The following is a 13,710-nucleotide window of genomic DNA, read 5'->3' as shown; positions in this document are numbered from 1 at the left end:
TTTTTTTAATTTTTACTGAATATGAATATTTTGCTTGTATGCATGACTATGCACCTCTTGTGTGCCTGCTCCTCACACCAGTCAAAAGATTGCCTCAGAACTCATGAACCTAGAACAATGGATAGTAGTGGGTTCCATGTAAACACTGACAATTGAGGCCAATTATTTGCAAGAGCAGCAAGAGCTCCTCACTTCTGAGCCATCTCTCCTGCCTTGTGTTGCTTATTTATCATCAGCATTTAAATTGGTAATATTTTTTTAACGTTTTAAACATGCATTTCCTTTTAGTAAGATCTTATTAATGTTATAGTTTAAGCTGTGGCCCTGCTGGTTTCTGGAAAATTAATACAGAATTGGATTGAATGTATAATTCATTGTAGGAGCTTCAGTAAAGACCTCTGAGTTTTTTCTATCTATTATATTTGTTTGATTGACTTTTAGGGGAGGCTCTGTCTTACAATATAGGTCTGGCTGTCTTGGAACTCTTTGCATAGATCATGATATCATCCAACTCAATGATAATCACCTGCCTCTGCCTCCTGAGTGATGGAATTAGAGGCATAGCTGAATACACCCAGCTTGTCCATCATTTTTGTAGTTAATAAATGTTCATAAATTTCTCTGATATGTAATCAGTACTGTTCATATGTTCATTTCTCTCTGTATCTCTGTCTCTATCTTTCTCTTTCTATTTCACTCTCTTCTCTCGGTTTGTCTTTGTCCACATTAATTGGCATGTCTATTCCAAGGTTATATCCTATTCAAAAAGTTCAGATATGACACAGTTATTCAGTTTTCTTCTAAGAATGACTTATTGATAACATTAGCACTTCCTTTTTAATATAAAAGCTTTAATTTTTATTTTTCAAATATAGACTATACATGATTTGGAAAGAAGAATATACAAAACAATTATCAAATAAAAATCATGTGTTCTATGTCTTTTATCTGGTCACTCACAAATATGATCTTATCAGCTATTATTTTTGTTGTTTGCCACCTCACATTATTTTTTATCCATGCATTCACTGTACTCCACTTTCACTTCCACAAATATATGAGGCCCCCTTTTCACATACTGATATGCCACTTCCCTGAGGCATGGTTAGAACATGATATTCAGTGTCATATTGTCTTTTGACTGACACCACCCATTTGTTCATTGTTTTCTGATAGCCACATCTCATTTGTTGCTCGATAAAATATCATGACTGTGTTTTTTCCTTCCACCTGTCTCATGACAGGGTCCTGACCTACTCGCCCAAGTAACTGAAGACAATTCATAGATCACTCAAGAACCCAGCTAATAGCTAATTCATATTCATGTCTTACAAACTAATGAAACTCCTTTAACACAGGTTTTCGAATCACACCTTTGGTTTCCCTTACAATTTAACCTTAAGCTTTTTCTTCTCTCCTCCTTCACCTGATGCACAGCACCCAACTGTCTAACACTAGCACTTCTGTGTCAGAATATAAATGGAAGAAGCACTAGAATTATATGATTATATTGCCAATGAAATATAAATTTATATTGTTGCCACTGTTTCTGTTGTACAAATGTATGGCATATTTTAGAATTCAGTCACCTTCAATGATGTGCATGTGAAATTCAGCCAAGAAGAGTGGGCTTTTCTGGAACCTTCCCAGAAGCAACTCTACAAGATGTGATGCTAGAGACCTGTAAAAACCTCACTGCTATATGTAAGACTGCAAGTTTTCTTTCACTTTTAAAATAAGGAGACAACTTTTACTTTGTTATTGATCCTCTTCTGTAATTCCAATTGAGACTGAGGAGGAATGAAGTGAATAAATAAGGCATGGTTCTAAGCGTCACAGAAGATAGTGATTTAAGTTTTGCCTTAATAATAATATATTCCCAATAATATATATTTTCTGGTACTATATTTTAGGCTACAATTGGGAAGACCATAATATTGAAGAACATTTTCAAAGTTCTACAAGTAATAAAAGGTAACTTTATCTGCACGCTGATACAGATATGAATCTTAAGAAATTTTAATGTGTTCTGGAAGTTTGTCTGTTTGTTTGTTGGCTGCTTTTTATTTTCAGTTTTTGAAATAGTTTTTTTTTTCTGTGTAGCTGTGGCTTGACTTACACTTGCTTGTTAGGCCAGCCTGACCTCAACATCACACAGATCTGCCTGGTTCTGCCTCTACAAGTGCTGGGATTAAAGACATGTACCAGCACACCTAGCTGTGTCCTGAAAGTTTTAAAGAAAAGCAACAGCATAAAAACAGCACTGCTTTAAGTGTACTGATGATCATTAAAATCTCACAATTCCATGTACTTCAATGTCATATATCTGATTTGTGTTTATAAGGCACTCCCCTAAGATAGAAGAAAATAAAATAATGTAACAGAAAATACCATTTGAATCATATGGACATTACAGCTACTGACTTGAACTGCCAATCTGTTTAGTATTATTCTATCTGATCAGATATTGTACGAGGTATACACATTGAATTGGTGATCAGTATGTGTCCAAAACCTTCTAATAAGCAAAAATTTCATAGTATAACCAGTGTAACTCATTTTCATGCAGTAACATTGTAAAGTTTAGTGAAAGAAGCAGCTTATGAGCATCAAGAATATTGTTGTGGAGAAACCTTAATCCCTTTATGACATGCCTATGATGAACAAAAAACAAACTGTGTTAATTCAATGTGAGAATCTTTTATTATTCTTGTAAATTAAACTGGTATATCATATGTCAAAAAGTTCCTAAGACACATGAGCATAGGGATATTGAAAGAAACAGTGTTCCTGTCTTTCTCCAAGAACAATTGATTTTGTAGTACACCCACTTTGAGTAAATTTTCCGAATGTGATAAACGGTTACTGTTAATTAGTTTTTCATCTTCACTGAAATTCATCAGCAAACTCATACTGCTGAAAATACCTATGAATACTATGAATTTGGAACTTATTCTGCTGGTCTTGGTCCTTTGTAAATGAAGTATCATTCATAGAGTACAAAAATTTGAAAATGGGATTGCTGAGGTAAAACTCTGAATTCTTAAATACTCTTCATATACAGGAGAAAACCTCTTATAGAAAAATGGTGCTCTAAAAGTGAACCACATAACAAATGCTCTTACCATCACAGGGATCTTCAAAAATACCCATAATGAAGGGGAATATCATGAATATAAATAAAGTGATAAAAGTTAAAAATTTGATTCTTTTTTACCATTAGGCCAAATTATAAAATTAATTCATATAGATAAACATATTTGTTACTGTAATGAAATGAGTGTGGTAAATCTTTCACATGTGCCAATTTTCTTTGCAGGCATGAAAGCAGTCATACTGGAGAGAAACCCTTTAAATGCACTCTATGTGGTAAAGCCTTCCCCTATATCACTGTTCTCATATGGCATAAAAGAACACACACAGGAGAGAAGTCTTACAAATGTAATCAATGTGGTAAAGCCTTTGCAAAAAGCAGTCATCTCATGAGGCATAAAAGAACACATACTGGAGAGAAAATTTATGAATGTAACCAGTGTGGTAAAGCCTTAGCAGAAAACAGTACTCTCTTAAGCCATAAAAGAACATGCTATGCCTTAAAGATGGAGCTGGTTTCTGCCTTCCACCTTCCCGATGGTGAGTGCTCTCTGTCACGAACAATTCCACATTTGGCTAAGGCTGAGAATCTGGCTTGCTTCCATGTATGTGGACCTATCTGCATTGCACACGTGGCACGCCTGGGTTGGCTACCCAGAGGCTATTTAAGCTGTGGGCTGGCTCTCCCCAGGGTCCAAGGATTGTTCAAGGTTCCTGAATAAACTGCATTGAAAAAAAAAAAGAACACACACTGGAGAGAAACTTTATGAATGTAACCAGTGTGGCAAAGCCTTTGCAGAGAAGAATAATCTCATAAGGCATAAAAGAACACACACTGGAGAGAAAATTTATGAATGTAACCAGTGTGGTAAAGCCTTTGGAAAAAACAGTACTCTCATATGGCATAAAAGAACACACACTGGAGAGAAACCTTATGAATGTAACGAGTGTGGTAAAGCCTTTGCACAAAACAGTACTCTCATAAGCCATAAAAGAACACACACTGGAGAGAAACCTTATGAATGTAGCGAGTGTGGTAAAGCCTTTGCACAAAACAGTAATCTCATATGGCATAAAAGAACACATACTGGAAAGAAACCTTATAAATATACTCAACATGATAAAGCCTTTGCACAGCAGAGTAGTATCCAAAAACAAGAAAAAACACACAGTGGAGAGAAGCCTGGTGAGGGTAATTAGTGTGCTAAAGCCTTTGCATGTAATAGTCATCTCCTAAGACAACAACACATTCTGGAGGGAAACCATATGAATACAACTCTGTGGCAAAGCCTTCACACATAACATCTCCTAATACATCAAAGAACACATACTGGAAAGAAGCTGTCTGACTGTAACCAATGTGAAAAAAAAAACTTTTGCACTTCAGATTCATCTTCACACTCATAAAAGAAGTCCTAATGAATAGAAAGCCTGTGAGTACTTTTAACATGGTGAAACCATTCCACATTTGTGTAATCTTCATCATCATGAAAGGATTCATACTGGAGAGAAAACTTATGAATGTGTTAAAATGGTGAGGCCTTGCACAAATTTAGAGTCATCATCATCATAAAAGTATCCTTACTGGAGAGGAATTCTGTGAGTACAAGCAATGTGGAAAGGCCTTTGTGTTCTTTGGTCCACTGAGATCCAACAGAACTGAAAAACTAGCTCAATGAAAATGACGTCCCTTTTCTGAAGGGGAAGGGGAAAGGGAATAGGGGCAATAGGAATTGAGAGTAGTACTGGGGGAGAGAAAGGAAGGAGACTACGATTGGAATGTGAAGTAAATAAACTTATTTTTAAAAAGAATACAATGAATGGTAAATATCAATTACATGCAAACGTATTATATTATAAGGTGTTTAGGGAAGACTTATTGATAATCCTAATTCCTCAACATTTACTATTTTCAGTTGTCTCACTTTACACAAGAAACTTTTAGTCCAGTGGATGAATATGCAGGGAATGGTGAACTAACACCAGCCAGGAAGGTCTCTGAGAGTAACACAACAGTGGTAGCCTGTAGAAGTTTCTTTATGCACATATACCTATTGTTCCAGGGGTACTATTGAAAAACATTACAGTCCAGACTGAATTTTGAGATATGAGTGAGGAGGCTTTCTCTTCCATGTGAGACCCTGCTGTTGTGTAACCATGGCAAAAGTGAGTTTTCTCTGCCTGACTTCCTCTGGAGAGTGTCTTTAGACATAGATGCCACCAACCAAAATTGATAGATGGCTTTTGACACTGATCCCTGCTAACCCTCTCCTCCCTTTAAATATAGGATGATTAGGATCTGTTCTCTTGTTCATACAATAGGAATATGCTATTTAATGCAAATCAAGCATTCTTGAAGTACCTAGTTTTAAATGATTATATACACCTATCCATGAAGCATTCCAGTCATTTCCTAAGGGCCATATAGAATCCGTTTTCTGGAATTAAATTTGAACTTATTTTCTGAGGTGGTTCCCAGACTGTCTGATCATTGTTATGCTTGTGGGTCTTGCAAACTATACACCTCATCTTCTGCCCCATTGCCTTCCTGGGCTGGTGGGAAACAGCTCTCCAGGCAGGAAGAGAACCAAGTTCTTTGAAATGTTTGTGATCAAATGTTTCAGACTTCATAGCATTTCATATTTCACATGTTTCTGGGTGTGAGATGGTCAATCAAACATTGTCTTGTGAGTGGGACTCTGTAAAGTTAGTTATACTTAGTCCTTATTTCACAGTAAGGTTGCAGGCAACCTTCAGGATATGGAATCTTCTGAGGTGAGCAAGTGACCTATGGAGAAGAAATAAGAGCAGAAATATTATTTCCTTGTTTTAATAGCTGAGTAGTATTGTGATAAGACATGCGTGGATGATAGAGGCAGAGAACTCCTCTTTTGAGTGGAATAGGGGAAGGGCATGAGGGAAGATGGAGGGAGAATGAGACCAGTAGGAGTTGAGGGAGTGGCCTCCAGCCAGGATATATATTGAATAAATTGTGAAAAAATACAAATAATTAATAAAAAAAAAAGAATTAGAAAAAAAAATCAGAGAGCAAAAATTTGAGTCCAGTCTGGGTAACCATCTTCTCACAAAAAAAAAAAAGATATAAAGAAAGAAAAGATTAAGCATCTTACCACGGTCCTCCTTCTTGATTGGCTTCCTTAGGTCTACAGATTTTAGTATGATCATCCTATATTATATGTCTAATATCCATGTATATGTGAGTATGTACCATGGTTGTCTTTCTGCTTCTGAGATACCTTACTCAGTATGATCATTTCTAGATCCCACCATTTGCCAGAAAATTTTATGATTTCTTTGATTTAATTGCTGAGTAGTATTCCATTGTGTAAATATACCACAATTTCTGTATCCATTCCTCAACTGAGGGACATCTGGGTTGTTTCTAGCTTCTGGCTCTTACAAGTAAAGCTGCTATGAACATGGTTGAGCAAATATCCTTGTTGTATACTTGAGCATTTTTTTGATATATGCCTAGGAGTGATATAGCGGGATCTTGAGGTAGCAGTATTCCTAATTGTCTGAGAAAGTAACAGGAGCCTATCACAGAGATCCTCTGAAAGACTCTACCCAGCATGGTATCAAAACATATGCTGAGATTCATAGCCAAACATTTTGCAGAATGCAGGGAATGTTATGAAAGAAAGGGGAGATAAAAATATCTGGAGGAAACAGGAGCTCCACAAGGATAATAACAGAACCAAAAGATCTGGGCACAGGGGTCTTTTCTGAGACTGATACTTCAAACAAGGACCATTCATGGAGATAAATTAGAACCCTTGAATAGAAATAGTCCAAGGCAGCTCAGTATCCAAGAGGGTTCCCCAATAATAGGACCAGGGACCATCTCTGACATGAACTCATAGGCTAGTTTTTGGATCAGCTCCACCTACCAGGGAGCAATCCTGCCAGTTCACAGAGGAAGACAAAGATGCCAATCCTGATGAGACCTGATTGACTATGATCAGATGGAAGGGGATGAAGTCCTCCCCTATCATTGGACTGGGGGAGGGACATAGGAGAAGAAGAGGGAGGGAAAGTGAGATTGGAAGGGGATGGTGGAGGGGGCTACAGCTGGGATACAAAGTGAACAAACTGCAATTAATAAAATAAAATAAAAAAGAAAAGAAAAATAAAAAAATGTTTAATAAAAGAAAGGAGAATCAAAGATGGTGGTACCAAGAGGACAGTATCCGCAGAGCAGTACAGCAGTGACTACACAGCACGCAACAGACCAAACTCTGGGCCCTAAAACAACAGCAATTGTGTTTCCAAGTTAAGAACAAAACCCACAGAGTGGGAAGTAATTGGGTCTATTCTCAGGTCACCCAGCTAAACCATGGAAGAGTTCCTGGGTCCCTGAAGGCAATAGGTCACCAGCCCAGAGCCACATGACTGTGTGCTCTGGTCACCATCCTAGACTGTACTGTGGGCCTCACAACACCAGAGATTGGGATTTCCAGTCTAGATAAAACATCATGGAGTAGGAAGCAATCAGGACTGACCTCAGGTCACCCAGAAAATTCCTGAAAAAGGTCTGGGCTCTAGAAGCTGCTCAGCCCAGACAGCTCCTTCTACACCCAAATCACTGTCCCACACAGAACTGTGGGCACCAAAGCACCAAGGAAACTAGGTTTCTCTGTTGGGAGGAAACCCCATGGTGAAGGAAACATCATGTCCAACCTCAGGGCATCCAGTGGAATTCCTCCACACTTCTCCAAAATGTTCTCAGGAAAAGTTTTTGGGTTCCTTCAAATGCCCTGTCACCACCATAGAGCCACTTACCTGCTCCTGTGTGCTCTACTTAACATCCTAGACTGAACTGTGGACCCCAAAACAGGACAGACTGGGTCACCCTGTCAGGAGGAAACAATACAGTAGGGGAAACATCAGTTCCAAACTCAGGACACCCAGTTCAGGAAAAGTTTCTGGGTTCCCACAGGCTCCAGGCTCTAGCCTCCTGCTGCCTGCATGACTGCTGCACTCACCTGCTACTGATTACCGCTTGGGTACTGGGCACAGAGCTCCAACCTCAGATCTGTTGAAGCCTGGGATCCACGGGATCAGCCTTAGACAAAACAGTAATTAATTATTCGCTTTTCCTTTTGCTAAAGGGAAAAGACCCTGATGAAGGTCAAGTTTTAAAAAGCAGTCCCAGCATGATTCTTAAAGCTTTAGCAGGGTGGCAGGTCTACCCTAGCCTCACCCTAACAACAGAGGAAACACTCTGTCTGTACACCCTCAGGGACACAGGGCTAAAGTCAAGTTCACTGTTATCTGCAGTCTGTGGCCTGGAATACAAAATGAGGACCTGAAACCATTCAAGAAAAACACTGGCAGGCATGAAGATGCAGACTTGTAATTGGAGGACAAGAAGCTGTGGGAGGATGATGAGTTCCAGACCAACCTGAGCTTCATGTTTCCAACTTCTTGTCTCATCAAAACCCAGAGAACTGGACTGAAGAGATGGCTCGGTAGTTAAGACAAATGCTGCTCTTGCAGAGACTGAGTTAGGATCTCAGAACCTGTATCAGGTGGATCACAACAACCTCTAGCTCTTGGGCATCTCTTACCCTCTTCTGGCCTTTGCCAGGCATGTATACCCACATGCACACAGATACATAAAAGAAATCTACTTAAAAACTGAGAATGACAGACAGAGAGAGATGGACGGGTGGACACAGCATGAGCTCACCCTGCACTGGAGACTACTACTGTGCCTAAGACCACTTTGCCTGCCAAGGTGCTGTGCCCATGGACATGCTGCAGCTCCTGCACCCATCGACCTGCTGTAGCTCCTGCTAACCCTACTGTCAAGTCCATCAAATCTTCTGCTACTTTCTCTGTTCATCACTGCACACTAGTTCACTCTTTTTTTTCCTCTTTCTTGAGGTGTGGTCTCATATGCCTTAATCTCGGTCTGTAGTTGAGGGTGACCACAAGCCTGAATAGTCTTTTGAGCTTTTGATGTTAGCCATTCTGATGGGTGTAAGGTGAAATCTCAGGGTCATTTTGATTTGCATCTCTCTGATAACTAAGGGCATTGAGCATTTTTAAGTGTTTCTCTGAGATATTCCTCTACAGAAAATTCTATGTTTAGCTCTGTCCTCATTTTTGACTGGATTACTTTTGATTTAAAACATTGTTTTTGAACAATTTCTGAACCACGTTTTTTTGGAAGAAATAACAGATTTTCACAACAATATGTGTGTGTAATAGATATATGACAGATTATAGATGATAGATGTGAGATAGATGGCTAGATAACTGAAATAATACGTGTGCAACAGTAGGAAGGATACTTGCTTAAAACATGGTGATAGGCTAGGGTCAAATAGAAGGGGAGTAGGACCTTGCCTATCAGTGGAAAAGGGGAGGGGCTAAGGCACAGAAGAGGGAAGGAGGATGTGAGCAGATGGACATGAGGGAGGGGGGCACAACCACAGTTCAATTTGAATAAATTGTAATAAATGATAATAATAAAGAGTAATGTAAAAAAAGCATTGTGAAATTTATATTCATCTTCAAAGATTATGAATTCCTAATTCTTTTAAACTGTTAAAGGTCCATGTGAAAACAGGCAGCATTTAAAATCATTAAGACTGTGAACCTTAGAGTATAACACATGCAAAATTCACAGCATATTTTAAAGATGAATGCACTGTACTGAGATATAGTCAGAAAGTTTCATGCACAGAGAAGTCAGAAAGATTTGAAGATTAGAGAGGACTACACATGCTTATTAATATATAATAAATTTTATATATTAATCCTAGAGACACAAAGAATTTTGACTGAAGAGATATTCTGTCAATTTCATAATAAAATATGTAGTATACAATGGACATATAATAATCATGGACAAATTATTCAAAATTAGAATGCCTGTTTTTAAAATGATTGTATTTTGGTAACATTAAACATTTTTAGCTCTTGGAAAGTATTTAATTTTATTAATACATGTCATTATACAGTTCTAATTACGATAACAAAATTCCACCAGACTGTAAAGTTTCTCATTAAGATATTCTACTGAATAATAGTGATATTAAAATTATGACATTTGGTTATGAGTCCCAGCATCTGCTTTGATACACTGCTAGGTAGAGTCTTTCCAAGGCCCTCTCTGGTAGGTTCAGGTCCTGCTTCTTGTTTTCTCCTACTTTCAATGTCCATCCCATTTGTCTTGCTAAGTGAAGACTGATCATCTTACTCCAGAACCTCTTCTTTTTAGGTATACAGATTTTAGTATATTTATCCTATCTTATAGGTCTAGTACCCACTTATAAGTGAGTATATACTGTGTGTCTCTTTCTGCTGCTGGGATACCTCACTCAGGATGATCTTTTCTAAATTCCACCATTTGCCTGCAAAATTCATGATTGCCTTGTTTTTAATTGCTGAGTAGTATTTCATTGTGTAAATGTACCACAGTTTCTGTTTCCATTCATCCTTTGGGGGACATCGGGGCCATAACCAAACTTTGGGCAGATTGTAGGGAATCATATGAAAGAAGCGGGGGGGGGGGGGGTTAGTAAGATCTGGAGAGGATGGGAGTGCCACAAGGACCAAATATATCTGGGCACAGGGGTCTTTTCTGAATCTTGATTCTCCAAACAAGGACCATGCATGGATATAACCTAGAATCCCTGCTCAGACATAGATCATGGCAACTCAGCATCCAAGTGGGTACCCTAGTAAGGGGAACAGGGACTGTCTCTGACATGAACTCAGTGGCAGACTCTTTGACCTCCTCCCCCAAACCCCCAAGGGAGGAGCAGCTTTGTTAGGCCACAGAGGAGGACTTGCAGCCAGTCCTGGTGAGACCTGATAAGATAGGGTCAGAGGGAAGGGGAGAAAGACCTCCTCAATCAGTGGACTTAGAGAGGGGCAAAGAGGAGATGAAGGAGGGAGGGTAGGATTGGGAAGGAATGAGGGAGGGGACTACAGCTGGGATACAAAGTAAACAACATGTAATTAATATAAATAATAAAAATTATTTTAAAAAATGACATTTGAATATTAGCATATATATATATATGGTTTGAGATTCAGTTTCCCAGTCAGGCAATGAACTCATTCTGTAACTCACAAAAGCCTTGAACTTGGCATCTTCCAGCATCTGTCCCCCCAATAGCTGGGATTATAGACATGTTCCACCAGGCTGAACAAAGAAATTGTTTTTATGAAAAAATGAAAAAGTTTTAAACAAAGAAAGCCATGTGAAGAGAGGACAAAAAATAGAATTATGGTGCCATAAATGGTAGAACAATAGGGACCACCAGAAACTAGAAGAGATGAATATTCTTCCCTAGAAACCCTCAAAGGAGGTTACCTCCTGACAAGTAAATTTCAGAGCAATTCCGCCAAAATTATGCAAGAGTAACCACCTGTTGTTTTAAGCACTGACATTTATACTTTGTTATATCAGCCCCTATTCTGGAAAACTAGCTTGTAACTAGTATGTAATATGTCATTAAGAAACAGATTTAAGCCTGATGGTGATGGCTAACACCTTTAGTTCCAGAATTTGAGAGGCAGAAACCAGCAGATCTGAGTTATGGGACAACCAAGACTACACAGAGAAACCCTATTTCAAAAATTTAAAATATAAAAAGTGAAAGTGAAAATGAAATAAACTGAGAGAGGAAAATAAAATGTTTTTAAAAAATAAAGATTTGAAGTTGGGCTTCTTGGTGCAAGCCTACAATTCCAGCAACTCAGGGAGGCAGAGGTAGGTGAATCTTTGTGATTTCCAGGCCAGCCTGGTCTACAAAATGAGTGCAGGCTACAAAGATCAACCCTGTCTCGAAAAAAAAAATACTTCCTTTGTATTTTCCTTTTAAAATGTAAGTTTGCAAGTACTGGTGGCAACTACCTAGTGAGTTTCAGGCCAGCCTAGGTTGCAGAGATCCTGTCTCAAAAGGAAGGAAGGAAGGAAGAAAGGAAGGAAGGAAGGAAGGAAGGAAGGAAGGAAGGAAGGAAGGAAGGAAGGAAAGTAATAAGCCAGACCACACTAGTACATGGAGCTGGTCTTTCTAAGTTTTAATAAAACACATTCAACGTTTTCCAAACATATGTTCATACCTATCACAATGAGATTCCTCACATGGGTGTGTTTAATCAGCTAACCTCAATTCTTATCATTTCTTCTACCAATATTCTGCAATTTGGTTAGTAAAACAACAATCAAATAAGAAAAGTCAGAGTTAAAAATGATCCTTTATGCCAAGCAGTAATGGCCCATACCTTTAATCCCAGCAGTTCTCAGGAGGCAGAGACAGGCAGATCTCTGTGTTTGAGAACATTCTTGATTTACAGAGGAAGTTCCAGGATAGTCAGGGCTACATGGAGAAGCCCTATCTTGGGAAAACAAACAAACAACAACAACCAAAAACTGAAAAAAAAAAAACCCTGTATAAATTCTCAAAAGAGTACATCATTCATTAGAGTAAACTTGCAGTTCATGATTTGCTGTTCAATGATGGAGTTAAATACTCACAAGAAAAAATGGGAGGCCACAGGAAGGAGGGAGACTTTACAGTCTCCTCCTTATCTGTACATTGCTTATAAGTAGATCATCTGTACATTCAACCACAAAGTTCTTCAATAAGTGCTTCTCTCAATGATGCCCTCAATTGGTTACACATGACACTGAAAAATATTCCTTCACTATCTATGTCCCTGGATCCTGATATTCCATCCTGTCACCTTGTACCTGTTTTGCCAGCATGAAACTGAAAACTCGGATTTACAGTGCTTTAAACATATAATGTTATTATTTATCATGTTAAAAATAAAGAAAAACAAAACACAGAGCAGCTATCTAGATCTGCTATGGCAACCCTACTGTCAGTCATTAGTTATCCAGGATCTTTCTAGCTGTTTGCTCTGTTACTCCTACCCAAGATGGCTGCTACATCTCCAGTCCTTTGCTTGCTTGCTTGCTTGCTTGCTTGGATTGGGTTTCTCTGTGTAGGTTTCCTGGCTGCCCTGGAACTAGATCTATAGACCAGGATGGCCTTTAATGCAGAGATACAAATGCCTCTGACTTGCCTCCCAAATTCTGGGATTAAAGGTGAGCCACAACCTCCCAGCCGATCTCCAGTCTAAGCTAATGAAAGGCTGGGGATACACACCATTATCTCCTTAGAACACTTTTGAAACATTATATTCATCATCCTATTTATATTCAACTAATGTAGACATAGTCACATGATTGTATCTGTTAAAATTTTAAAGACAGCTGGAGATGATTCAGTGATTAAAGAGTACTGACTGCTCACCAAGTGGTGCAAGCCCTTAATGCCAGTGCTTGGGCGGCAGACGCAGGTGGACTTCTGTGAATCTTAGGCAGAGTTCCAGAACAGCCTGGATACAAACACAGAGATACCATGTCTTGACAACCCCTTCCTTTCCCCACAAAAAAGAAGGAAAAAAAGAAAAAAAATAAATCTAAAAAAATTGTTTTAATTTGAAAACAATCTCTTCTGTACAGCCATGTAACTAAACAAAAATTATGGCTCATATCACCTACAAGAAAAGTAATATCTATTAGGGAGAGCTGAATATCTCTTCCAAGTTCACCAAATGCATTTT

General features: G+C 38.6%; 1 pseudogene; it reads left to right on the top strand.

Moving 5' to 3' along the window:
* LOC132651131 (zinc finger protein 850-like) overlaps positions 1-13,710 on the top strand; it is a 443,146-nt pseudogene that overhangs the window by 328,651 nt on the left and 100,785 nt on the right.

Source organism: Meriones unguiculatus (genome assembly GCF_030254825.1).
Source record: "Meriones unguiculatus strain TT.TT164.6M chromosome 13 unlocalized genomic scaffold, Bangor_MerUng_6.1 Chr13_unordered_Scaffold_40, whole genome shotgun sequence".
Taxonomy (NCBI): Eukaryota; Metazoa; Chordata; class Mammalia; order Rodentia; family Muridae; genus Meriones; species Meriones unguiculatus.
This window is presented reverse-complemented; position numbering and strand designations above follow the sequence as displayed.